General features: G+C 52.7%; 1 protein-coding gene and 1 long non-coding RNA gene across 11 annotated transcripts in view; one reads left to right on the top strand and one right to left on the bottom strand.

The window, feature by feature from the left end:
* Positions 1–23,648, bottom strand: part of LOC308197933 (uncharacterized protein) — a 49,663-nt gene that overhangs the window by 24,287 nt on the left and 1,728 nt on the right. For 2 of the 10 annotated variants that reach the window (XR_013953445.1, XR_013953446.1), the window contains exons 1-2: positions 3,354–9,780; positions 2,715–2,874 (exon numbers count right to left, since the gene is read on the bottom strand). The exons of 4 other annotated variants lie outside the window; for them this stretch is intronic. The gene's annotated coding sequence lies outside the window, so the exon portion shown is untranslated. Of the gene's footprint in view, positions 1–2,714; positions 3,329–3,353; positions 11,206–22,357; positions 22,744–23,648 lie in introns of those variants that run through there. 4 more of the 10 variants (XM_080599265.1, XM_080599263.1, XM_080599261.1 and 1 more) reach the window with 4 other exon arrangements.
* Positions 11,218–16,411, top strand: LOC308197940. Its single transcript, XR_013953449.1, has 2 exons — positions 11,218–13,435; positions 13,939–16,411. It is a non-coding gene; the product is annotated as an uncharacterized lncRNA (long non-coding RNA).

Here is a 23,648-nt window from a genome sequence, read left to right as displayed (position 1 = left end):
AGAGGACCAGAGAAGACAGAGGACAGACAGATGGGTGTGAGAGATGGCAGGAGATAGAGACCGTCCAGAGGAGGCTGCGCCGAGCTTGCTGACACACAGGCAGGCACCAGAAATGACAGGATTAAGTGGAGGAAGAGGGGAATTTTGTTTCCAAACCATTTATTTTAATCTTTGTCACCCAGATGAGTTTTCTTTCTCTAAAAACGTGACTTTTTGCCCTAATAAAACACTCCAAGCACAAAAAGTCCCTTTGATACTCTCAGGAGAGCTCAGAAGAACAGGTTCACGTGGCTGCAGCTCACGGCTCAGCACACAGCAGGAGCCTCAGAGACAGGCGAGCCCTGGCCTCACGCCTGGCAGACAGCTGTGGAGCCCTCACACAGCCAGCTCGGGCAGGAGCACCGGCCTGTCCTCCTGCTCCATCCCCGAAAGAGCCACCTTCTTCCTCCTGAACTCTTCCGATCTGCCCGTCCCCCCGTGTCAGCACCCTGACGGCTGTGCGCACCGTGTCAGGTAGCTGTGTTCAGTCTGAGCACACGGTCAGCTGCTGCCGGGCTGCGACCTGCCAAGGGGCACGGATGTGCTGGGGACGTGCCTGGGACGTGCCTGCTGCCTCTGCTGCCCAGGGGAGCGTGGGCAAGACAACAGCACTCCTCTCTGGGAAACACCAGGGGCAACCAGGATAACTCTGGGCAGGACAGCAACACAAAACACCGAGCCCTTTCTTCTCCTGTGCTCCCTTCCGGGTGGCACAGAGCATGGCGGTTTCAGCTCACACGGGGGAGTTTGTCAGGCCAGCGACAGCACCGTGACACACTCAGCTCTGAAGTAACGTTAGCACAAGCGCGCTCTAGGCTCTGTTGAAAGGGGGAGGGAGATGGAGACAGAAGAAACCATCTGAGTGTATATCCTTATGCCTGGGAAGCGACAGGTGGCCTTTCAGCACACCCTTGCAGGCTGGCTGTACGTACATACACACAGAACAGTCAGCTCAGCCCGACACGGTTACCATCAAAAAAACACTGGCAACTGCGGCGCAATAAAAGAGCTTGTCCTCCCACCGCCTCCGAGCCATAGATGCACCCTGCAGGTGATCCCCAGGATGGAAACCAGCAAATTTCACAGGAGCGTAGGCAAGGAGACACGTAAACGCTGATCCTTCACATGCTGTTCCCGTCCTGGGTCCTAACTCACCCTCTCCTAAAGGTACACAGCAGTCCCAAGGCACCCTCTCCACCTCTCCCACCTAAACCAAGCTGCGACTCCCAGTCCTTTGCTGCTCCCCGGTGTACCCGAGCACTGCGGCTTGGTGCTGCACTCCTTCATTTACCCAGCTGGCTGCTTCCTGGCTGCCCTGTCCACACTGCCCCAAAGCCAGGGCCTTCTTCTCATCCCGCAGTCCTCCAAGACACCGTGCTGGTTTAGGCCAGGCCAAACAGCAGGAAGGAGCTCAGTGTTGGCTGCCAGTGCTCTCTGACCACGCTGTCTGTGCAGCACTCGCCTCTCCCCTGGTTCAGGGGCTGCAAAGCTCCTGGCTGCCATGAGCCTCATGCCTGAAGCGAGCGCAAGACTAAAGGCATCGTGTGCTCGGCTTATTTTTCTGCCATGTGGTTCTGTTTAATGAACTTCTCCTCCACTGCTCTAAGTGCCTGCTTGGAGACTTGCCACTCACCTTCATTTTCCTGCAAAATCCTCCCAAAGAACTTATTTCTTGAGGATTAAAGCTCGAAGGATAAATCACTCCTTCCCACCCACACACACGCGGACCGTTCTGCCTGGCTGACCGCCCCAGCCGAGCGCCAGGCAGAACGTCAGGAGGACGAGGCAGGCAGGGACGAGGACAAGCTGCTCAGTGCTGGTGAAAATCAAGGCTGAGCAGGTCTGCCAGTGCTGCCTCCCAGGGCCCGCGGCAGCGAGGTTTGCCCCACAGACCTGCCAAACTGGGAAGCTTGTCCATGAGACGGCGGAGAGCAGCTTGCTATTGCCTGGTCTCTCCTGCCTTGATCAGGGATCAAGTGAGCCAGGGACATTTTTCACACTCCACATGTGCAACATCTCATCGCAAACAGATTAACTTCTGAGTCGTGCCCATCTCGCCAAGCTCCTGTGTCCAGGGGAGGGGAGTAACCGAAGCCGCCTTCCTCAAGCTAAAAGTCTGCGACTAAACAAACCTTCAGGTCTTACTCTAATTTCTCTGATACAGGTTTTGCAAAACGGACCACTGAACAGAGGTTAGTTTAATCTGAAGCACAGTCTCCCTTTTATTTCAGACATCCAGCCAACTGGAGGGATGCAAAAGGCCCACTTCCAAGAGCTGTACGCAGGATTTTAGCAGGCAGTAATGCTGGTGTGGGTTTGTGCTATCTGATACAGCAAACCCCGTGGACACAGCATGCTCTCTCTGCTGCCATGTCAGGCGCATCGCTCCACTTCGGCTGCTTAGCAGAAAACACCAGCAATCTCACGGGAGAGGCTGCCAGACACATCTATTTTTTCAAGCCAAAGGTTAACAAGAAAAATCAAGGTGCCTTGGCTGTATTTGCTTTCTTAGCTGCTCACTTAAGCAGAGCCGTGCGGCAGGGAGCCATTGACGCAGCAGGACAATTAGGTGACTCCTCCAGCTCCGTTTCTTTTTCGGTCGGTTCTAGCAGCTGGAACAGCAACAGGGCTTAGAGCGTGCCTGGTAATTGCAGGGGTACGACCACGGCAGTTACCTAAAACAGCACCATCTCCCGGGTTTCTTTTCTTTCCTAGGGTGAGCAGCTGAGCGTAGCTTTCCTTGAGCTTACAGTTTCGCCACTGCTTTCGCTGCTTGCTCCGCGGCACGAGTCAGGACTGCCAACAGGAGGAACAGCCGCCAGCTTGGGTTCAAAGCTAGAGAATATAGAGAAAACCATAACCTCTGCAGTCTGTATTCATGGTCCTGGTGTTCTCAGCTTCGTCCTAAGCATGGACCACGTCATCTCAGGGACAGCTTGGCATGGGGAACAGAGTCTCTCCTGAATCTCTGAAGGTCCTGGAGTCAAACGACCCCAATGGCTACCAACAGACAGCAAACAGAGACCTCTGCTTTACGCACCCCAGCCACAAATGAAGTCAGCCAGGCTTTTGCACGGCCTTAATCCGAGAATGCACCCTGCATCACAGTGCACTGAAGGATTTCCAGAGTTGCCATGCTGTAAATACCATACCTTTTACCGATAATATTTATAGAAGGGGAGGGGACCCCAGGCGGTGCAGAAAGCTCCCATGAGAACGTGCACGTCAGCGGTACCTCCAGATTCTCCCAAAGGCACCATCCTGAACTACTCCCCAGCGTTCCCTCCATACCGCTGCATTCAGCACAAGCTTACCCAGCTCATCTGTGGCCACTTCCAAAGCATCTCCACCACCGCCTTTGTTTCCAGAAAAAGAACGTGTCTTGGCCGCGGTCAGGGCTGGCTGATCAGAGTATACGTTTGGTATCCACATGTTCCTGAGAAGAATTTCTCTACGTTATCTGTTGTCCATCACGGGAACACCCAGCTATGGTACACACACTTCCACCAGGGACAACGTAGGAATCGCTTCACGCAAACTCCTATTTTGGTCGGATTAGCTCCTAAATCATCTCAAAGCAGCGGAAAACCTAATCTAAAACATTTATGGAATCACTTGAAGGTCTTAAGCATTCTTGGCTCCCTTTCTGTGTTGTTTTTAAGGTCTTTGGGAAAGTTCTTTCCTGACTGGACAGGTTCCACCTGAGGAACCCCACTGCTCCACACAGCTGTGCGCTTGGCAGCACTGCCCTTGATGAACTTTTCTAGCTGCTCTCTAAGCCTGAGCAGCTTCTTTTAGTGAAACAGCATGGTCTTCTCCTTGTGACCCTCCTTCAGAAAGGCTGTGATGACACGCTATTTCCAAACCGCCTCTAAGGGCAGGCGTTCCAGCACACTGATTTCAGGCAGGGGACTTTCAAGGTGACCTGAGCTCCTAATCCCTTCCTTACTTTGGGAACGGGTACCTCCTTTTGTTTCACCAGTGCACCGCTCTGTCTCTTGGACAATACTGCTCCCACAGCCCTCGTGGCAATGCAGCAGAAGGATTGCAAGGATTAACATTCACCTGCTGGCACCGGTTCCACATGCTCCAGGAGATGGCATCACCCATCATCATCCAGTTTTCAGCAGGTCCCCACCCTATTTGGCCACAAAGCTCCTTCGGATGGCTCCTCAGAAGGAAGAAAGTCCTATTTGCGGTAAAGTCCGCTCCTGGGACAGACCGCCCCCAACACCTACAAACAAAGCTGCAGGGTGCATCTGATCCACAGTCCTGCACTATGACACCATCAGCCCCTCCGCTCCCCTCCTCAGCGTGAGGAATTGCCCAGGGGGTCTATAACCAGGCAGAGCCGATGCTTGGCTGGGCTCGGCTGGCACCTGGGACACACGCGGTTTCCCCACAACGACCCAAGCACTCCCCTGCCTTTGGGTCACACGGAGCAGATCTTCCCCACTTCCCACCTTGGTGCTGGCATAGGCACACAGCAAGCACCACGAGCCTAGAGAGGAACAGGCCCCAACCCTGCTCTGTGCCTGGCTCCACGCTCCCCAGCCCGGATGCACACAGGTCTTGCAGGCAAACCCGGGTGAGGAAAACCCATCCAGCCCCCTGTGAGGTCTGGGAAGCACGAGGCCAGAGGGGAGCCCCGCAGACAGCCTGGCTCCTCTGCAGTGCATGCCCAGCAGGTTCCTGACCACAGAACCACAGCTCTTCCCACGTCCTGGTACAGCGCCTCCCAGCCCCAGGAAGGCAACAGAAACCCAGTCCCATACTGGTGGATCCACCAGGGTTGCTGAAGGGATTCCTAATTCCTTATTCTGACACTGCCCCAAGAGTCCCAGCCTACTATTTAACATGCATTGGGCAGAGGAAGGAAGTCACACTCTAATTCTATGAATAAGATGTATGTCAACAGTTTCTGCTTCCTTCCTTTCCCCAGGAAGACGTATTCTGCAGCACAGCCATAAACCTTAAATTTAGAATGCATTAATGGCTTACTGCGTTGGTATTTCCAATAAAGCGATATGAATCCTGGCAGAAAAAATCCCCCAACCTACGTCTATTGATCTCAGTTCATTAACTTTGCGCTGGGACCTAGCCCAGCACCCCCAAAGCTGACGGGAGGCGGACGAGCAGCGTCCCTCCAAGCCAACAACGTGCTGAGCTCGGAGCCACGTCCAAGGGAGGAGGGAGCCGTTCAGCAGGGTGAGGGAGATGATCTCATCCTACGCCGCGTGTGGTCACATCTCAAAGCCGTCGGGCACTGTGGCATACTGCTTGTGGCAGCAGCTTCGGCGCGAGGACATCCGGCCCGCGGCAGTGTCAGCAGTCCTGCCGGGCGTGGACGGCCACAGGCAGCCACTCTGCCCGCTCCGCTGAGCGTGGAGGTCCTCAGCAACGCTTCGGAAGGAAACCTGGGAGGACTGCTCCGGTCAACTGTCTCAGTCCAGGGATTTGTCCTCAGAAGGTCCAGCACTGCACGTTGCCTGTTTTAGCAGGCACTGAGTCCTGACAGAGAGCTGGTGCAGGTGGGCAGGTTCTGCATCAGCCTCTGAGGAACACCTCAAGCCTTCCTACCTAGAACTTCACCCTTCCTACCCAGGCGACTTTCTTTTCTTCTTGTTTGCGCATTTTCAACTCCTCAATCCCCAACTCTCCACATGGGCCTCCCTAAACAACCCCCTCCCTTTCAGATGCTGATCCTTTTCAGCTAATTAGCCCGTGGGCCAGGCCGCGAGTTGCCTGTAAATCAGTATAGCTTGTCATCGCTAATTTACACCCTCTGAGAATTTCCCTTCCTTCTCCATTTAGCAGAATTATATGACATGTCTTTTATCTGTCCTCGCAGTTTAGCTTGCCATTCCCCTTCCCTGGCCCCCGAGCTTCCCGCTTTGCTCCGAGCTCCCTGGAGGCGTGCTGGGTAAGTCGCTTATTTGCAATGTAAAGCGCCTCCCGGTGCCCCAGCCCCTCGCAAACAAACCCGAAGAGGCACGTTTATCCTTACTTGTGCAGCAAATCCAGCCCTTCTTTTCCTGGCAGCGGTTCCCTGCGCTAAGGGAAGAGCTGCGCCCCTTACTGTCAGCACCAAAGCAGGGCCTGGCCGGGGGAAGGCAGGGGAGGGAGAACCAGAGGTCTGACCCCACAGAGGCCCTAAGCTCTCTCCGTTCTCCCTGGAGCAGCCGGTGACAGCCCACCAGGCGGCTGAGCGCCCCTCGCCAGGCAGGACACCATTAACGACCTCTTGTTGCTGTGGTGATATCGATGGGTAGTCCCTGGGGCTGCTGGGGAAGCTAGGGAAAAGAAAGAAGTGGCTCAAAAAATTCGGCACCAAAGTGCGAGTTTGAGTACCGACGGGCAGTTAGGTGACAACCTAGGGGGGTGCAGCAGCACCTTGCCCTTCCCAGCTCATCCTCCCTCCCAGGGGGACATCACCGGGCTCTTCTGAGCCAAGGCTCCTGCCCGCAGCAGGCCTCTGGTGCTCCGGCACGGCGCCGCGCGAGGATTTCTGCAGGCCTTGCGTTACCAGGCGTTATTTTTGCAGCTTCACCCCGGCAATTTCTTTCACGTGCAGAGTCAGAAAAGCGTGGCTCTGGTGAAATCCCTTGGAGCTCTGCCAGCGGGCACAGAGCCAGGATTTCCCCCCAGCTCTCAGAGCGCCTTATCACAAGCGACAGTTTCATTCAGCTGCCGCCATAGCCCCTGGGAGCCCCCTGCCTTTGCAGAGCTGCTTCGAGTGTGGAAAAGCCGCTGTCACACACTGCTCTTTGCTCTGTTTTCCTGAGGTTTCACCCCGTGAAGGCGGCCCAGCCTCTCTCACAGCTTCCTTCTCCGCAAGAGGCAGCCTGGCGCCATCCCTTGCCCTTCATCCCGGTCAGGTAATGGCCGCTGGCAAGGACAGGCCGGGCTGCGCTCACAGCTGGGCCTCTCACCTTGCACAAGGCCTCCAGGGATTTGGGGGACAGGAACCGGTTTTCTAAAAAGTCAATTCTCTCTTCGGCCTTGCTCTCTCTGGGAAAAACATTTCCAATCCAGGCTGCTGACATGGTAATAAAGAAGCGATGAAGTCCCAGCGGGCCTCCCCTCTGCACGTGCTTTTTATCTAAGCCCACCAAGGGGTGGACAAACTGCAAGACACTCGTTTTGTGGGGCAGATTTCAGTACAGCTAGTAAATCCTAGAGTACGCTTTTCGTCCTAGCAAAGACTCTGCCTTTGGTTTGTCTAGGAGCTGCACACACGCGGACCCACTGCAGAGCTTTTTACTTCACACAGGGGTACCTCTCTGGGTACGCAATTGCCCGGTGGGCCCTCTTATTCCGGCAAGTTGTTACTGGACTGGATCTGGTATTATGGAATAGGGGTATCCACAAGGGAGCGGCATCTGCAGCAGTATCATTACGCTGTCAGTTTTGCCAGTAACTGCCCCAGGCAGATCAGATCCGATCAATGTGTCTTTTCCATCACTGATGTGTTCAGGTCCTTCGCTTCCACGTGAACTCAGGACCTGGAGACAAAAGTATGCTGCACCTCTCTTTTGCATCCTTTGATAAACGTGACTTTAATGGACTATGGAGTCTGAAAGCACTTTATGTCAGGAACCGATCCCAAGAGCAAAATTCAGCGAGTTTCTCTGACATCACATGTGGCTGTTCATCACATTTATTAGGCAAGGATCCTAGGCACACGGAGGCCTGGCCAGCACTGACAGAGGCTTTCTCTCGTATAGCAACCCTTTGATCACACTGTCAGCATCATTTATTTGCTTGTGTTGCATATTCTTGAACGCTCCAGTAAATTATTTCTCCCAGTTGACTATCAGAGACAAAGGCTGCTCTTTCAACTTGCATTTGCACCTCTTCCCTTCACCTCCACTTCAATTAGCTATGGAAGTGATTTTTTCCCTTAGCCCCATTTCACAGCCTGCCTGTACTGGAAGCTTTAGGAACACCGATGCCTGGAGAAGACCCCGGCTGGTGCCTTCCCTATAGGGAAGGCCGTGGCTAGCAATTAGCGAGCCCAATTGCTCTGCTTGACCTGCTGCTGGCCGGGGTGCAGAGCACAGAACCAGCTGCAGCGCCCCGTCCTTCTGGCTGGGCACAAAGAGAGGGGAGCTGTGAGCACCACGGGTGGAAGAAAGGAGGTTTCACCACAACCAGGTGTGGCTGGACAGGGATGAGAGCTGGATTATCCCTCTGGGAAGTGGGGGAGGCTGTAGGAACACACCCCCTCCTTTAAACAGGATCTGTCTGTGGGGAGCTGCTGCTACTTCTCCTGTGCGTGCAGCTATTATTTCTGTTAGCCACTTTGGGACTGCAGAGACACGGCAGGTGGTGAACCGCCCAGAGCAGCTCAGGGCTGAGTACAAGCGGCCAGTTTGGGCTGGGCAGCAGCTCTGGGCTCCTCCGCTCAGCAACACCAGGGAAAATGCCTTCAGAAAAAGCGCGTATTCCAGAGGGCAACTTGCCAGGCGGTGTCTGCCCCAAACAGCTGGTCATCAACGGTTTCTGAGAGCAGATCCCTTCTGTCCAGATATTTGACTTAAATGATATCAGATAGATTCCAGATGGGAGAATCTCTCTGGGATGTCTTTAATCCCAGCTGGACATTAACTCCCAAGTGAGCCCACGGGAACAGGATTTGGTGAGTTTGGGCTGGAGGCGATACGGATCCATGGGATTTCTCACCACACCCACACCTGGCCTCACCTCACCCTTCAAAAATATTGTCAGTAAAATGAGCATTATGTCATAAGTAGCTCACTGGCAATGTTTTAACGTCACCATTAAGAAACATATTCTGTGAAAGAATAATATCAACAAATATGCTCTAAGGATGCTCCTAACCACATCTGTATGTTTTAACATACCAACACTGCTAGGCAACTCTGTCGTCTTTTTGGTGCTCCGCAGCGACAGGTGATGCGGGAAGAGGCAGGACATGCCCTCTGTTTAGAACCAGCTGCAAGAGAATGGTTTTGTTTGCTCAAATGCATGAGATGCTTTGAGTAAGCTGCATCTTCCTGCAGCGCAGGCTAGCCACTAAGTATGCAAGATGCTGAAAAAAGTAAGAATGGATGCAGCAGTTCTGCAGCTCTTTCTAAGCAAGTAAGGGAGAAGGTAAGGCCAGTCACCCAGAGCCCCTCACCCTGTGCTGGGGACTCAGATACTGGCTATGTCACACAGTCCTCCTGAGGCCCAGTGTGAAGGAGACACAGACCCACACCGGACCCAGAGCCACAAGGACCCCCACGCCCCTTCCCAGGCCACTGGCTTGCTGCAGGCTCTGAAGCTGGCTGCTCCCAGCCAGCCCTGGGCTCTCTATTTCCCCGGCAATATGAGTTACATATCATGACTTCCATTCCATTCTGCAAAATGTTCCTTCCATATGTCTCTCATGAAGGTTGCTATATTCTTCTTAACCTCTTTTTTTTTTTTTTTAAACTGTGAAAAAAAATAAAGCACAGAGCATAGTTGCGGACGAAAGCCATTGCATGCAAATTGAAATTATGGAGACACTACTAGGAGCTGAACCAGAAGCATCACGGCTGAGCTGCAGGCAAACAACCAGCTTTCTTCTAATAACTATTGTGGCTCCTGCTCCTGTGTCACAGCACTCGAAGTCTGCAGCTTTGTGGTTGTCTCAAAGTACCCACAGCTGCCCGAAGGAGGGACAGAACCACTCTGTAGATACAACTGGGTGATATCAATCCAAAGAGGGGAAATACTGTCTGTGCAGACACCCAGTCACTCCTGATAAACAAATATGAAACCTTTGTAAATGTTTTTTAAGGAGTACCTTGAGAAGACAGGGTGCAGATGGGGCAGCCAATCTGATGGTTAGCATCTCATACACCACAGCACCTCAGCAAGGGATTTAACCTCAGCTTTAAAAATACTGCCCGTCAAGAATTCCTACACGTAGCTATAACACCTCAGAAAGCTTAATTACCACTTAAGAAGGAAAAGACAAAACGAGCTATGTGACCTTTCCCACCCCAGATCCTGTAGGTCAGCCTTATTTAAGACAACTGGGAGCCTGAAAAGCTAAACATTAGTGTTGGCAGACGAGCAGATGGATGGATGGCTGCCAGCATAATCCATCTTCCCACTTGCCTCTGTAGGGCTGGGTGACATTCAAAACTAGCTGCTTCCCCATGCAAAGAGGCATGCATGCGATGCGATGAGCAGGGCTTAAAATGGGCTCATCAGCTGGCAGGACCAGTAGCAAAATGCTTTATGACTGCTATTTAATGTTGCAGGCGAGGCTATAAACAAGAGACATCAGGCTGTGACAGAAGTGGGGAACGTAATGACCACAGTGGATTTGCTATAAGCCAACCCCTGAGCAAGTTGTAAAAATCCATCAGGATCTTGTCAGCTTTCCTTTGTGCATAAATGCTCCAAGTCCAGTTAACCTTTTAATCAGAGCAGATAAAATCATGCTATCATCAAAGGGGATACTAGCTACAGTCTCATGAAAAGTTTCCATCTCTGCTCAGCTTGGAATTTTTTGTTGTTCGAGGTTCCAAGATTAAATCCCCCAATCACTGAAAAATAAAGAGAGTAAAGTCTATTTTGCAGGAAACTTCTTCACACAGGCAAGGCTCCCGCTCCCTGGCCGAGGCAGGCGCACCAGCAGCTGTGGAGCACGGAACCACCGGGAGCTGTATTACAACCCCCAAGGAAAGGACACTGAAACTCACAGCCTCCAACATATCCCAACGCTTTCTGAGGCTCAAGGAAGATTCGAAGCTCAAAGAATTTCCTTCAGCTACTTACTGTAACAGACTGTTCTGCAGCACAACTCTTCTGTGCTTTCTACAAAACAAGGATGCTTGTGCCTGTAACACTCCAAAGGGCAGGCAGATCTCTGTCTGCCATACAGCACCTCCCAGATCAGAATACACGTTGTGAGATTTTTTTTTTCAAGGGCTGAAGTCTTCAGGATTTTCTACACCTGCCAGCAAACATCGGTGCTGGTGATAAAGTCAGGCAGAGATGCCACGTGCAGAAACAACCCCAGCAGAGATTTGGTCCCGGGACCCCAGGTGGACAAAGCTTCCTGCCTAACCCACTACAGCAGCTGGCTTCACTGAACTCGCCTGTATAAGCTGAACCAAAAAAGCGCTCGTTCCCATTGACTATTGCCCATATGCCACCTCTAAATATACTTACGTATTAGCATTTATGTGACATTCAGTACAAAATCCATATGGCTCCTTTCAGCAAGCAGGAACAGCAAAAAGGGGGAAGTGCAGAGAGAGTCTGGAGATAGAGCTTGCAAAGATCTCTCTCTGAGCACCAGAAAATGCTCTTTGCAGGTGGGCAGTGATGGAAGAGTGCGGAGGCCCCACACAGACCACATTTTCTGTTTTTGCATGAAGCTAAATTGGATTTCTTTTAGATGAAGCATCTACGAGTGATTCCTCTGGAACAGAAGTTGGGGAGCAAAGCAGCTCCAGGCCTAGGGTGATGGGTATCACAGCCCTCAGTGAAACAGCCTCTCGTTACCTTGACCAGCCTCACCTGAGCTTTCCACCCTCACTCCTACCCTCCCTTGGCCTGGAAGCTGCATTTAAATCCTTGCCTCGGCCCTTGCCTGAGCTAGGCTGTATGCACGCTGACCCTGGCCTGGCCAACCTGGCTTGCTGGGTATGGGATTAGGGTTTTCTCTGGTGGTGGTGGGATTGTTGGCTGAATCCAGACACAGCCACGGGGCCTGCTCTGCTCTTCCCATGTGGGCACAGTTATTTGCTTTTATGGATAAAGTGCAAAAGCATTTGCCGTCACTGCCTAAATCTGCCGGTCCTACCCACGATGGCTCCTGAAATCCCCAAATTGTTCCATCCCTTGTGGGTACATACTGGGTTAGACTCCGTCTTGACAGATAGCAAGGCATTGATCACAGAACTAAAACCATAGCCGGTTGCTTAGCTACCGCTGATCGGTACACAGCCAGACTCGCTGTGTGCAAACAGCCCAGCGCCAGCCAATTATCCGTCATTAGGACTCTAAAAACGGAGCTTTCCGAGAGCTGAGAACAACCATGAGCCAGGTAAACAGGGAACCTCGAATCCTCAAATAGAAAAATACAAACGATAATTGAGAGTTGGTTATTTTGGGTTGTTTGTTTTTTTTGGCTAGATGTTCAAACAGCCACAGTCCTGCAACGGAAGAAAATAAATACATTGGCTTGGGAAAAAATCGGATTCCTGTTTATTGGGAAAGTGAAAGCAAGCGTGGTATGTGTATAAACACTGGGGATATGGAGAGCGATAAATACAAATGACAGGCTAAGAATTGCAGAAAACTGATGAGGGAAAAAAAGACAAAAGGGGGAATAAAGAGCTGCAGGATTAGTGATGGCATGAAGTAGCTGAAGTACGTTGGGTCCTAAAAGCATAGTCTCATTCCAGAAGGGGAACAACCGTCGGTTGCAGTGCCATGAAGGCAGAGTAAGTAGCAAGCTGCCTCTGTCAGCTGCTCAGCACTAACTCTCTGGGGAGCTCTACAACATCAACCTGAGACCATTCACTTTTTTGGTGTGCTTTAATATCAAGACGTAAGACTGGCCGTAGATTTGGGTCAGGTTGGAAGATAGATCAGAGCAGCACATTCCTGTTGACTGGGAACAGGAGCTGGACCACAGCAGACTAGAGAAAGGTGCGTGATTTCCTAGTGAAAATCTGTAACCCCCAGAACAATCTTCTGGGGGGCTGTGATGAGTAGTGGGACTGGGTAAGACACAGGTGACAGAGCCCTGTGCCTGTGGGAGGCGACTAGAAGAGCCAGCAGGTACAACGGTTGCAGAGATCTGCCAACGTCCCTCCACCTCTTGAAACGCAGACACGTGGATATTGCTATTTAATAGACTGTGAGGAGCCTCGCGTGTATTTCTCGCTATCAGGTGCTATTCTTTCATGTTCCAGCCCCAAAGATCAAATCGTTAAATCTCCCAGAGCTGTGACCTTCCTCTAGCAAGGTCTGCCTTTCATCTCCCGGAGGCCCAGTGCCGGATCCGGGGATGAGCTGCTGCACTTGGCTGCGTTATTAGCAGCATATTCATGAGCACGCGCCGCATAGCTGCTGGCAGGTCAGTTACTCGTGGGCTCATCTGCGGGCTGATTCATCACCGTGGCTGTAAACAATTCGTGTTCAGCACCGCTGGTGTCCAGCCTCTCCTCGCCCCAGCAGTTCGTCTTCCCTCCTCTAATATTCGTGACAACAAAAGCAGCTGCAGAGATTTCTGCCTTCCTTGCATGTGCTGCAAAGCGCAGCTATGCTACATCTGGTCACGTCCTCACGACAACTTATTCTCTCTGAAGAAACTGCTAATAGTGCTTCTGCGTCACAAAGTGTTCCCTGTTGTTGGATTTGAGCAGAACCTCAGGGAAAGGTAAGTTACAAAAGTCAACAGATGAACTTTCAGTTTACTGTGGCAGCTTTCGTGCTGCGTGGGGGTTCAGCAGCACCCTGGACGGGATGCACGCAGCATGCCAACAGCAGTGCCCGCGTGTGCTACGTGTGAGACTGATCCACGTAGCTGCTTACTGAATGGGACTGGCTCACAAATACCACAGTCTGCCTGCTCTGTGGAAATATTAGAGACCTGGTACCAATTTCAGGAGAGTCAGTCTGTATGAAAGAAGGGAAGTGCCTCTGAAGTGCCTCTCAGCTGCTGCGGAGGCCAGGCCATCTGGCCGAAGGGTTACCCTCTGTCCCAGAGGCCAGCACTCAGCAGCTGAGGCCGTTTCTGTACATGCAAAGCCATCTTCCCTGCGTAAGGACAGGGCTTTGGGACCCCACGAGAGACGGGGGAGTTCTGTCGCCTCTTCTGCCCGCTGTAGATCTGCCCCGAATTAGCACTGTCTGATACTAATCTCTTGTTCGCTCTAAAAGCCCTCAGGTGTGTAAACCCGGAGACAATGAAAAAGACGCCAGGAAATAATGGGCTTACCTTATCACATCCCAGCTGGCAGCGCTGCCTAGAACATGGTGGAAATTTTGAGTTATTAAAATTAATGAAGGAACTGGCTATTCTTGAATAATTCATTACGTATCAGCTGCTGCTGAGGTAACAGGAGCTCAGCAAGATCCTCCTTAGCACTGCACAGTGCCCAAAAATCTTTAAATAAAAAAAAAATAAAATCAAAGATTAGCTAGTTAAAGATCGAAGGACTTCTCCACGTGAAGCGAGAGGCCCTTATTCCGGTTGCTGAGGTCATCCAGCTGCCATCTGTGAGAACAGCCAAGGTCTCTCACACGGAAGTCACCCAGCTATCACCACGGATTTTTACCAGGGCATGAAGCATTCTGCCTCAGCCAGCACATTTTGCAGAAGGTAACGGCTCCATATCTCACGACTCTTAGCGAAATCAAGTTCAGATTTTGATACTTACTATAAACTAAGGATGTCCGAAGATACTGACTTGCTTTTATGGTCATTATGTTTGAAAATACGCTAGCTGAACATGCAAAGATGTAGGCACTACCACCTTGAGCATGCAGTTCTTACGGTGCAAGCTTTGCTGCTGCTCAGGGCTTTCGTCAGCACGAGAATCAGATTACCCACAGCCTGGGCAGTGTCAGAGCTGCATTTTGGAAGCATGTCAGTAGCCCCGGAACAGAGTCCTGTTAACTTAATCTCGTGCCACTGGATGAAACAAGGGCTCTTTCTCAACTCTGCTGGCCAATGGTAAATGTGCAAAAGCAGCAGGAAAATCAGGCACTGTAATTAGATGGCTGTCGAGGAAAGGAAAATTGCACATTTCTCTTCCCTTATTTCCTCCTTCTGCAGAGGTCAGAGGAACTGCAGTTAATAAAGCAAGAAGAAAAACAGGTAAATGCAGTGAACACCCTCCTTCCTCCCAGCTGCTGGCACAGGGTCTCCTAATGCAATCGTGAAACTCCCCGAGAGCCACACAGCCGCAGAGCCTCCAGGAGCCCCGCACCTCCTCTCCTTGCAGCCGTCCCGCGATGGCACCCTTCTCAGCTCCAGCTCCACCTAGCACGGCCTCCCTCTGCCCGCCGCCGGGCACCCGGGAAGCTGTGAAGCCCTGCTGGCACAGCAAGGCACGTTAAGGCAGACAAGAAGGCCTTTGACTCGAGATCCTGGGGAATAAGGAGAGATCCTTACGCCTGTCAATCGCCTCAAGTCAGATTTTATTTCTGGCTGCCGTTCTTGCTTCAGCTGAAGCACATGATTTTGCCCGGGCCTCAGTGGCTGAAAGATTTTGGTAGAAGTACTCCGATGTCGGCAATCGACTTCACGAGACATTTGACCTAGCCCCATGGGAAGAAACCCCCAATTTCCTCTCTTTCCACTCCTCCCCAGAAACGCTGCTTCATCAATCACTTGCGAGAGCATTTTAAAAATTCGGGTGCGCTCCCCTTGCCCTGAAGCGGGGGCAGCACTCTCTCCTCTCGCTGTCTCCTCTCTGCGGAAGGTCACAAAGCGTCGATTTTCAGCCCTGAGCTCTTCGTTGACACGGGTTGAGACAATTTGGAGAAGCCACGAGCTGATGTTGCGTCTTCTCACCCTGGTGCATGAATGAAGCGATTGCTGTAACTCTTAGAGCTGCAGCCAGCAGGTTGTGACCCGGGAACACACTGGGGGGTCCCTGATCTCCTGGGGTCCTTCCAGGTGAGACGCTCCACTCCCTGTGCTTCAGCTCTGCTGCCTGTGAAACGGCGGTGATAAAACAACCCGCCGGCACCTGCAGGAACTGGATCCTTCCTCTCCTTGCGGTTCGTGAGCACCAAGGAAAACAGAGAAAGGTTTTCTAAAACGGAACGGTAATTACTTGAATTAACTGAACTCTGGGACCTCTGTTCGAGTGTAACAGCTCCAAAAAAGCTCCAGCAAAAGCTGCCACGGCTCTCCCTGCCTCAAAGGGCACGGGTGCCTTCCCATCCCGAGCTGTAAGGGAACAGGGAGGCGGGCAGGGACCGGACCGTGGTATCAAAGGGCCCGTCCATGAAGCACGCCTGCCTCTCGACACACCACTAGGGTAGCACGTGAGGGTGTGCGGTTGGGTCTGTGCAGATGCTTTGGGATAGACAGTTTTCCTGCCTTTCACCATTGTTTTCTTCTCCTTTCCTTTATTTTCTTCCTGTTCTGTTCCTGAAATGGCACCTGACTAGTGACGATGGTGATGGTGTACTCTGTTTAAGAGGCACAGCACCTCTCTGACTTGCCAGACAACACCAGCTGCTGTGTGGCGTCCTTTGCTTTGTTCCTTGAGGAGACCAGTAGGTTTTACAGCATTTTCTCTAAGCAAGGCATCATCCCTGAGACACGATCAGCGCTCCAGGGAGCTCCAGCAGGGAGGCAAGAGTAAATCATTAAAAAAAAAAAAAACACACCACAAAACGCCAAAGAAATCCTGGAGAGATGCTGTTTGCTTCCAAGTGATCCCGTGAGGTAGGGACTGTCAGGGAAGTAGAGAAGCAAGGGTTTTACCTTTCTGATACAATCCCACTTTTTTCGGGAAGATATTAAAAGCACATTTCAATGAAAACAATTTTGGCGAAGGGTAGAGCCTGGAGCCTGTTCAAACATCCACCTGCCTTCTCCTTTCTCAGCCTAAGCAATGAAAAAAATCAGAGAAGGGAACAAGCCCAGTACTTACTCCAGGCAGAAAGGAGGGCAGACTTGGTGTAAATCAAGACGCTTGATAATCTAGATGCTTCAGTTACATTTTTCCACCTTAAGGAAATAAAATGGATGCGGCTGAGCTGGCTGGGTCTCTGGGGAGGCTGCTGCAGCTGGGATCACCAAACAGCCCGCAAGGGGCTTGCAGAGACACATTTGTTTCCTGGGTGCAAGTGAGGGAACAGAAGGGCCCTTCTCCCACATGGGCCCTCGGCGGTGCCGTGCTCACCATGCGCTTGGTGTTGCTGAGGGGGAGCCCAGCCAAGAGATAAACTTGGCTTTGCCTAGGCAGGAAGAAGAAAAGTGAAATGCTTTTTTATTTTCCCTAAGGGCATGCTGGAACCAAGCCACAAGGATGTATTTGTACAGCTTCGCCTAGGGCGGTGTGAGCACCTTCTCTGGTGAATCACTACGTCCCCAAAGCTTTTGCTCTTCCTGAGTGACTCCGGGTGTTTTGGGGAAATGCTGCCGGGTGCAAGGACGATGTGACACTGCTGGGCTAACGCAGGACGCGTGGCTGAGTGTCTGTGGGATACTGCCCCAGCCTCCCTAGGCTGATGATGTTTGGCATCAAGAACCCAGTACCTGACTTATCACCCAATTTACCTCAGTTTTTCTGCCCACTGCTACTTTACAGCCTTCCAAAAAGCATTTCCCCAGCCTGTTGCCCGGTGTCTCTCAGGAAGCTGGTGACAGCAGTTCCTCAGTGATAAGATGGAGATAAGGGGGACAGAACCAGACCCACTCAGACAAGTCCGAGGCTTCCTTGCAGCTGGAGCAGCCACATTTACATGCACTAAACGAAGACCAGGCTCAACTGTTTCCATGTTAATTGCCCGGCTGCTTTAATTGGATATGGGCTTCTGAGCCCCGCAGTAAGCTGCGTGAAAAGACAAAGCAGTATGTACCTCTTATCTCCTTAATCTTGGCTTGCCCGGTGCTACACGATCAGCACACGTGTTCCTGTACTGAACTGGCCACGAAGCTGATGGGTTCTTTGGCAAGAGAAGGAAGCAGTGATACTCTACAGGTGAAGTTACTGTTCAGACCCTGACCTGAGGGAAGGCCGCTCCGCTCCCAGCACTGCTCTCCCCCAAGCAATTTTGGTCAGCGAATGGAGCAGAAAAGGGAACTGTAAAGAAACACTGCCACAGGCCTGATTTTATCCTTTGTTACTGATGTAAAGAACCCAACCAGAAGCAAGCAGAGGTACCCGATTTTGGCTACCGCCAGGGCGAGGAGACGCGACATGGGGTACAGAGCTACTATGGGAAGCTGCAGTGAAATTGGCAACCTCTTTGGGCCCTCCACCACATCACGAGGCAAGATGAATCAATAATACGTATCGAGCTGGGAAAGTTAATCTGCATCCAGAGCATCATAACAAATTAAAAGGAAATAAAATCAGTACAACTCCGCTGGCTCTCATTACCGGCACAGTGAAGAGTAATTAAAATCCATGGGCCAAACTCAATGCTGGAAGAACTCTTCTGAAGCCGGGGGCGCTGTACAAGGGCACTGCTTTTTCCAAATGCTGTGTGTTGCAAACAGCAGCAGGAGCGGGCAGCGGACAGGGCAGGGTAAGCAGGGAAGCCCTTCAGAGGCGAGGCATCCTGCTCCTCGCTCCTCCTCAGAGGAGTCACGTCGCCCACCCGCTGCCTTGGGGCTGAATCTCCCCAGCTCCTGGCACTCCGGTGCAGGGTTCCCGCCCTGCTTACAAGGCCCCCCCAAGCCAACGCACAGCCAGCTTCCACCAGCCCTGGCTCACCCCCGCCCTGCTCTGCCTTTTCCCTGCTCCCACCGAGCTGCACGCTCCCCTCTCATCCCGCTCCCAGCACAGCCACCCTCGCTACTCCCTCTCTTCCTCGCTAGAGAAATTCCTTTTCCCCACCACCGAGCACCCTCCGCTACCAGCCCAGGCTCTTAACCCATCTCTGCACGCCTTGCTGTGAACTCCTCTCCCTCTGGCCTCCCCGCATCCCAAAGGACTACCACCCGCCCCCCGAGCAATCCCCACTTCGCTCCCACAACAGCTTTGTTGCAGCCCTGTGTGAATTACCAGCCGGAGCCACGCTTGGAGCAGCATCCCCTGCTCACACCTCGGTACCTGCTCCTCCGTGACGCCCTGCATCAGCTCAGCTCCGTGGCTGCCTCCCACAAGTGGAAGAGGGACGCGTGACACAGACAGCACGTCCTCTGTCACCGCGCTCCGCCTGCCTCAGCAGCCACCACAGCACGAGGTGAGCGCAGAGCCACCATGCAGGCACCCAGAGAGGTGTCCTCAACATCACTTAGCCCAAACAGGATTGTGGTTTAGGTCTCCCCACCGCACCACAAGCACCACACGGCATGCTGCTGACTCTCATCCCTCTGGATGGAGCAGAGGCAGCAGGGAGCTTCTTCCCATGGCGACCCAAAGCCACCCGGCACAAAACCGGGTTACGCACCGATGCACGCGGCGCTGCTGTAAGCACGGAGGGGTCGGCTGACGTGCCTGTGGCTGTTTCTGGGCTGGGCCGCCTGTCTTACGGATTTGCTTCACGCTGCGGCTACAGCGAAGCCTGAGGTGTGTTCTGACAGCCAGGGTAGGAAGCGCTGCAGTTATCGCTCCCCCGTCTGACTGGGGAGAAATAACAGAAGTAGCACAGTGGTGTAGAGGAGCACTGACTGTGTCCGCTGGGACACGGCCGTACAGCAACCAGGTGAGAGAGACCCTGGGGTAAAGGACAGAAAATCTTCCCAGAAAGATGTGACCGGCTGTGGCAGCACAAGGCTACCAGCAGAGCTGGCTCGCAGAGCGTGGAGCTCATCCTCCCCATGTCCTGGGACTCTACCGAAGTCGCTGTACATCTTAATCTTCAAGAGCTGATCAGCACGGGGGCTGCTTATCAGCAAGGAAGGCTTCCGCAGCCTACTCCTTCCTCTTCCAAAACCAGATTTGCTTTTCTTTTTTTCCCCCCACCTGTAACTCTGGCTGCTGTCTGCCCTCAACAACACCAAGCTTCCACAGCAGCCGAGCTAATGACTTGTGAGGTCTTCCCGCTGCAGGCACGGCTTCTCCAAGCACAAGGCTCTGCCTTCCAAAGCCACGCCGTGCCCTCGGAGCAGGAAGAGGACTGCCACATCGCGGCTCGCAGGCAGGTTATCTTGCGTTGCACAAACCTGACTGCCCACAGGCAACAGAGCTGTTGCAACAGCTGCGGTAAAAAATGGGGCACATCAGTGCAAAACAGTTAAGTACCGCAAACCAGGCCTCCTGAGGGAGCGCTGGAAGAGCTCCGTGTAATTGAGAGGTCTCCGCTCAGCTCAGGCCTGAGGTTTGCCCAGGTTAAACTACCACAGCGAGGATCAGCAACGAAACCGTATCGATCCTCACAAGAAGCAGTGGAACCACATCCTAAGGCAAAGATGAATATGATCCGAGCGTGACTGCGGTAAGTTACTGTCTGTAACACAGGCTAAAACAAGAACTTGGTTAATTACAAATGGGTCTCAAGTCATGGGAAATCTCTTGTCTCTAGTGCTGTCAGGCAACTGGCTTGAATTCAGCACACAGCTTGGGTTCTCAGGCCTGGTATGACCAGAAAAGAGGAAAAAGTTTACGGTGTTCACATTTTGGGAAGGGAAATATCCTGTAAGAGATGACCTTGCATCTCCTGTCCAAGGAGTCTTCCTGCTGCCTTATTCAGAAGTGAGCTCTGAGCACTCCAGCTCTTTGTCCACGTGGATTTAGGGAGGAGAAACACCAAGAGCCAGAAGGCTCTCAGCAGACTGCCCACTCAGCACTGATTAGCGCATCTTTGCCCCAAAGCTACGTCCTCTGCAGCTTGGGATCGGAGCTGCGAATGATGCAGGAAAGGGAGCAGCTTGTCCTTTGTGCCAACATCTCGCAGTCGCTGCCTGCAGGCGGCTTTGTGCTCCGACTGCAGACTGGGGGAACCGAAAGCCCCTGCTCTTAGGAGCAGGCTGGAAGGGCTGGCCACGGCGCCCTGAGTGACGGGAACACCTCAGCACCGAGCTGATCGCTGTCACTGACGCCCTGTTAGTCCTGAGGACGCAGCTGCCATTCAGCACCGACCACGGCTGGTGCTATTTCTGCTCCACTCACACTCCCAGCTGCTGCTTTACCTCTAGATCTCTGCAGGGTGGGCTTTCCGAGCAAGGTCCCCAAGATGAGAGCAGACTTGATCACAGCACTGGCAGGCGAGTTGTCCTTGAGGCAAGCTACAAAGTCAGCAGATAAATCTGTCACAGCAGCTCTGCCCGGCTGTGACACCGGGAGCTAACGTGTATCACTGCTGGGCTAGGTCTGAGCGGAGCTGTCTCTCCTCGGCGTCCGAGGATCCTTAATTCCCTTCCTCCTGGGGGGAAAAGCCTTCCACGAGAGGCTCAGCCGTGCGCTGACAGCCCTGTGAATCACCCGCTCGAGGTCGAAGCCACTGCCACCTTTCAGTCACCGAGTGCCTTCAGGCAGAGGGGGGCTGCCCCGTCACAACAAATGAGTTTTGACAGGGCACTGCCAGCTCCACTCCCGGATGCCAGGGAAGGCCCAGGAGGGGCCGTGCAGTGCCTGACTGGAGCAGCTCTAGCCCCGTACCTACTGTGCAGTGTCTGGCTGCTTCTGCAAGCACCGACAGAGAAGCAAGAGTGTAAACTCCCACTAGCATCTGCTGAAGCTTCATCTCCCCAAGGAAAAATATTTTTTTTCTTACACGTATCTTTAAGCATTTCAGCAGCAGGGGAGGCAAGGGCGTAGACACTCTCACTAGCTAAAAACACTCGCAAAATACAAATCCGTGACCAATTCATAAGAAAGCACTGCTGCACTTTGACTTCCTGCCTAGGACAGGAGATGGAGAAGGATTTCAGAAGCATCATTAGTTCATTCCTGGAAAGGAGCCTTTAGGACATGTGCTGTTTAATTCCCCATTAGGTTATTTCTAGGAGATGAGGGGACTGTCTCAAACCCAGGTTCTAAAAGGTCTACAGAGGACCCTGAATTATTCCAGGCCCCAAGCTGTTCCATAGCTCAACAAATAATAAAAGATGGTGGATTTTTTTTTCCCTTCTCCCCTTGTGCTTCACCTTGAAGCAGCTGTTAGCGAAGCCAGAAAACTCCTCTGCCCCTCAGTGTATTTAATGCAGCCTTGGCAAAGGAACCGCAGTCTGTCATCTCATGAATATGGGAATTGCCTAATTCTCCAGCTATTCTCATTACCTCAGCCTGAGGGTCCCAGCTTTCCATAACTAATTCCTGAAATCACAGACTTCCCACTGTCCTTGCTGTCCTTGAGCAGCAAACGGCAGCTCCTCACACAACGCTGCTGGTGCCTGCTGCGGTAACGGGGAGCAGGGAGGGCTCTGGGGACGAGGAGCCTGATCCCAGCTCTCCTGTGCACTTCCCAGAACTGCCCATCCTTTGGCGATGTAACTCACAGCAGGGTGTTTTGAAACCAACCAGCGCTGCGCAGCTCACTGCAGTGGCTCAGGACCGGCCTAGCAGCCCTGACGGCTGGGCAGTGGGCTGGCAGCAGTAAAACACAACCCCGTGGCAGCAGAGAACCCCTTGCTCTGCTCCCAAAAGCCTCTGAGCTCCCCGCCTCCTTCCCCCCTGCAGCTCCCACCCTTCATCCCCACGGAGCAGGGGCTTGCAGCGCTTCCCACCTGTCGCTTCATTTCCCCCCCATCACGTATGTTCGCAGTCCACCTTCCTTCCCCGCGTCCACGCATCCATCTTCTCCTCCCTCGTCACTTCTCCCAAGCTCACTGGTGCTGCCAGCCCTGTCCATCTTCCCAAGACTCACAGCTGAAGCTGTTCCTCTGCTGCAAGGTGCTAATGGCTGCCAGGAACCAGCTGCGAGGGCTGCTGCGAGCTGCAAAGCAGATGGAAGCCGAGGCTGAGCTAATTACGAAGCAGGGACTGCGAAACTCGTGCAGGCTCTGGCCGGAGGAGCCTCGTTTGTTCCCAGGGACAAGCGGGTGCATCCTCGGCATGTCAGCAGGTGACGGCTGAGCCGGGCAGCCACCAAGCCGCGGACAGCTCTACAGACCTGGGCAAAGAAGGGGCACGTTACGCCTCCTCGGCTCACAAACACCCACGACTGCTGCTGCCGAGCTGCTCTGGACAAGCAGAACGCGCTCACACTGCAGCAGCAGCTGGGGAATCTTAACGCGGGGCTCAAGGGCCAGGCTGCTGGGGAGCACAGGCAGCAGAGCCCCTCTCAGCGGCCAAGACACAGCTACGGGGGCGCAGGTTACTGAGTCCGGATTGTGGCAAGGTGGAAAGAATCACAAGCTCTTCCCGTTCCTTTTGTGATACGGGATTTTTTTTTCCTGGAGTTTGCCAAAAGCGTATCTGCACTGACGCTAACTAAAAAGTGGATTACGTCTTCTAGAGGCTCCATCTTCATGCTTCACAACTGGCTACATGGAAGCAGCAGCAGGAATCACCTTGGAAGTCCATGGTTTTGTAACCAGAACCTCCCTTCCAATTAGTCATATTACAGGGCTGTAAATACGGTAGTTCCATCAATAGCATGGAGCAGTCATGCTGCATTTGTATTAACATAAATGAGTGCTAATGTGCCATAGAGCTAATCTGATATGACAGTAATTGGCTGGTGCCCAGCAGTGGAGGCCCTGGAGCTATGCTTGCTCCCTCTTCTCTACAGGAACTGTCCCTCCGAAACGCTGGAAAGGAACCAAACTGCGAAACCGCAGCTCGCCTGCCAGCAGTAAGTGATGCCTCTTGCAACTGCATTGCCCTGAGATGCCTGGCCTCTTGTTTCTTGGGGGGTGTTCGTTAGAGAGGAACTTTTAACTCCTACAAAGTCACACAGTAAGAAATAAGGGTTGCCAGCATATCTCATAAGGCCGGATCAGCCTGCCCAGAAATCTGCAAACACCAGCTGGGTATTAAGACCCAGAAAAGGCATAAGAGCACTCAGCCTGCTCC

Source organism: Anser brachyrhynchus (genome assembly GCF_964034855.1).
Source record: "Anser brachyrhynchus genome assembly, chromosome: 7".
Lineage (NCBI taxonomy): Eukaryota > Metazoa > Chordata > Aves > Anseriformes > Anatidae > Anser > Anser brachyrhynchus.
Note: the sequence above shows the minus strand (reverse complement) of the source record. Positions and strands in the feature narration are given on the sequence as shown.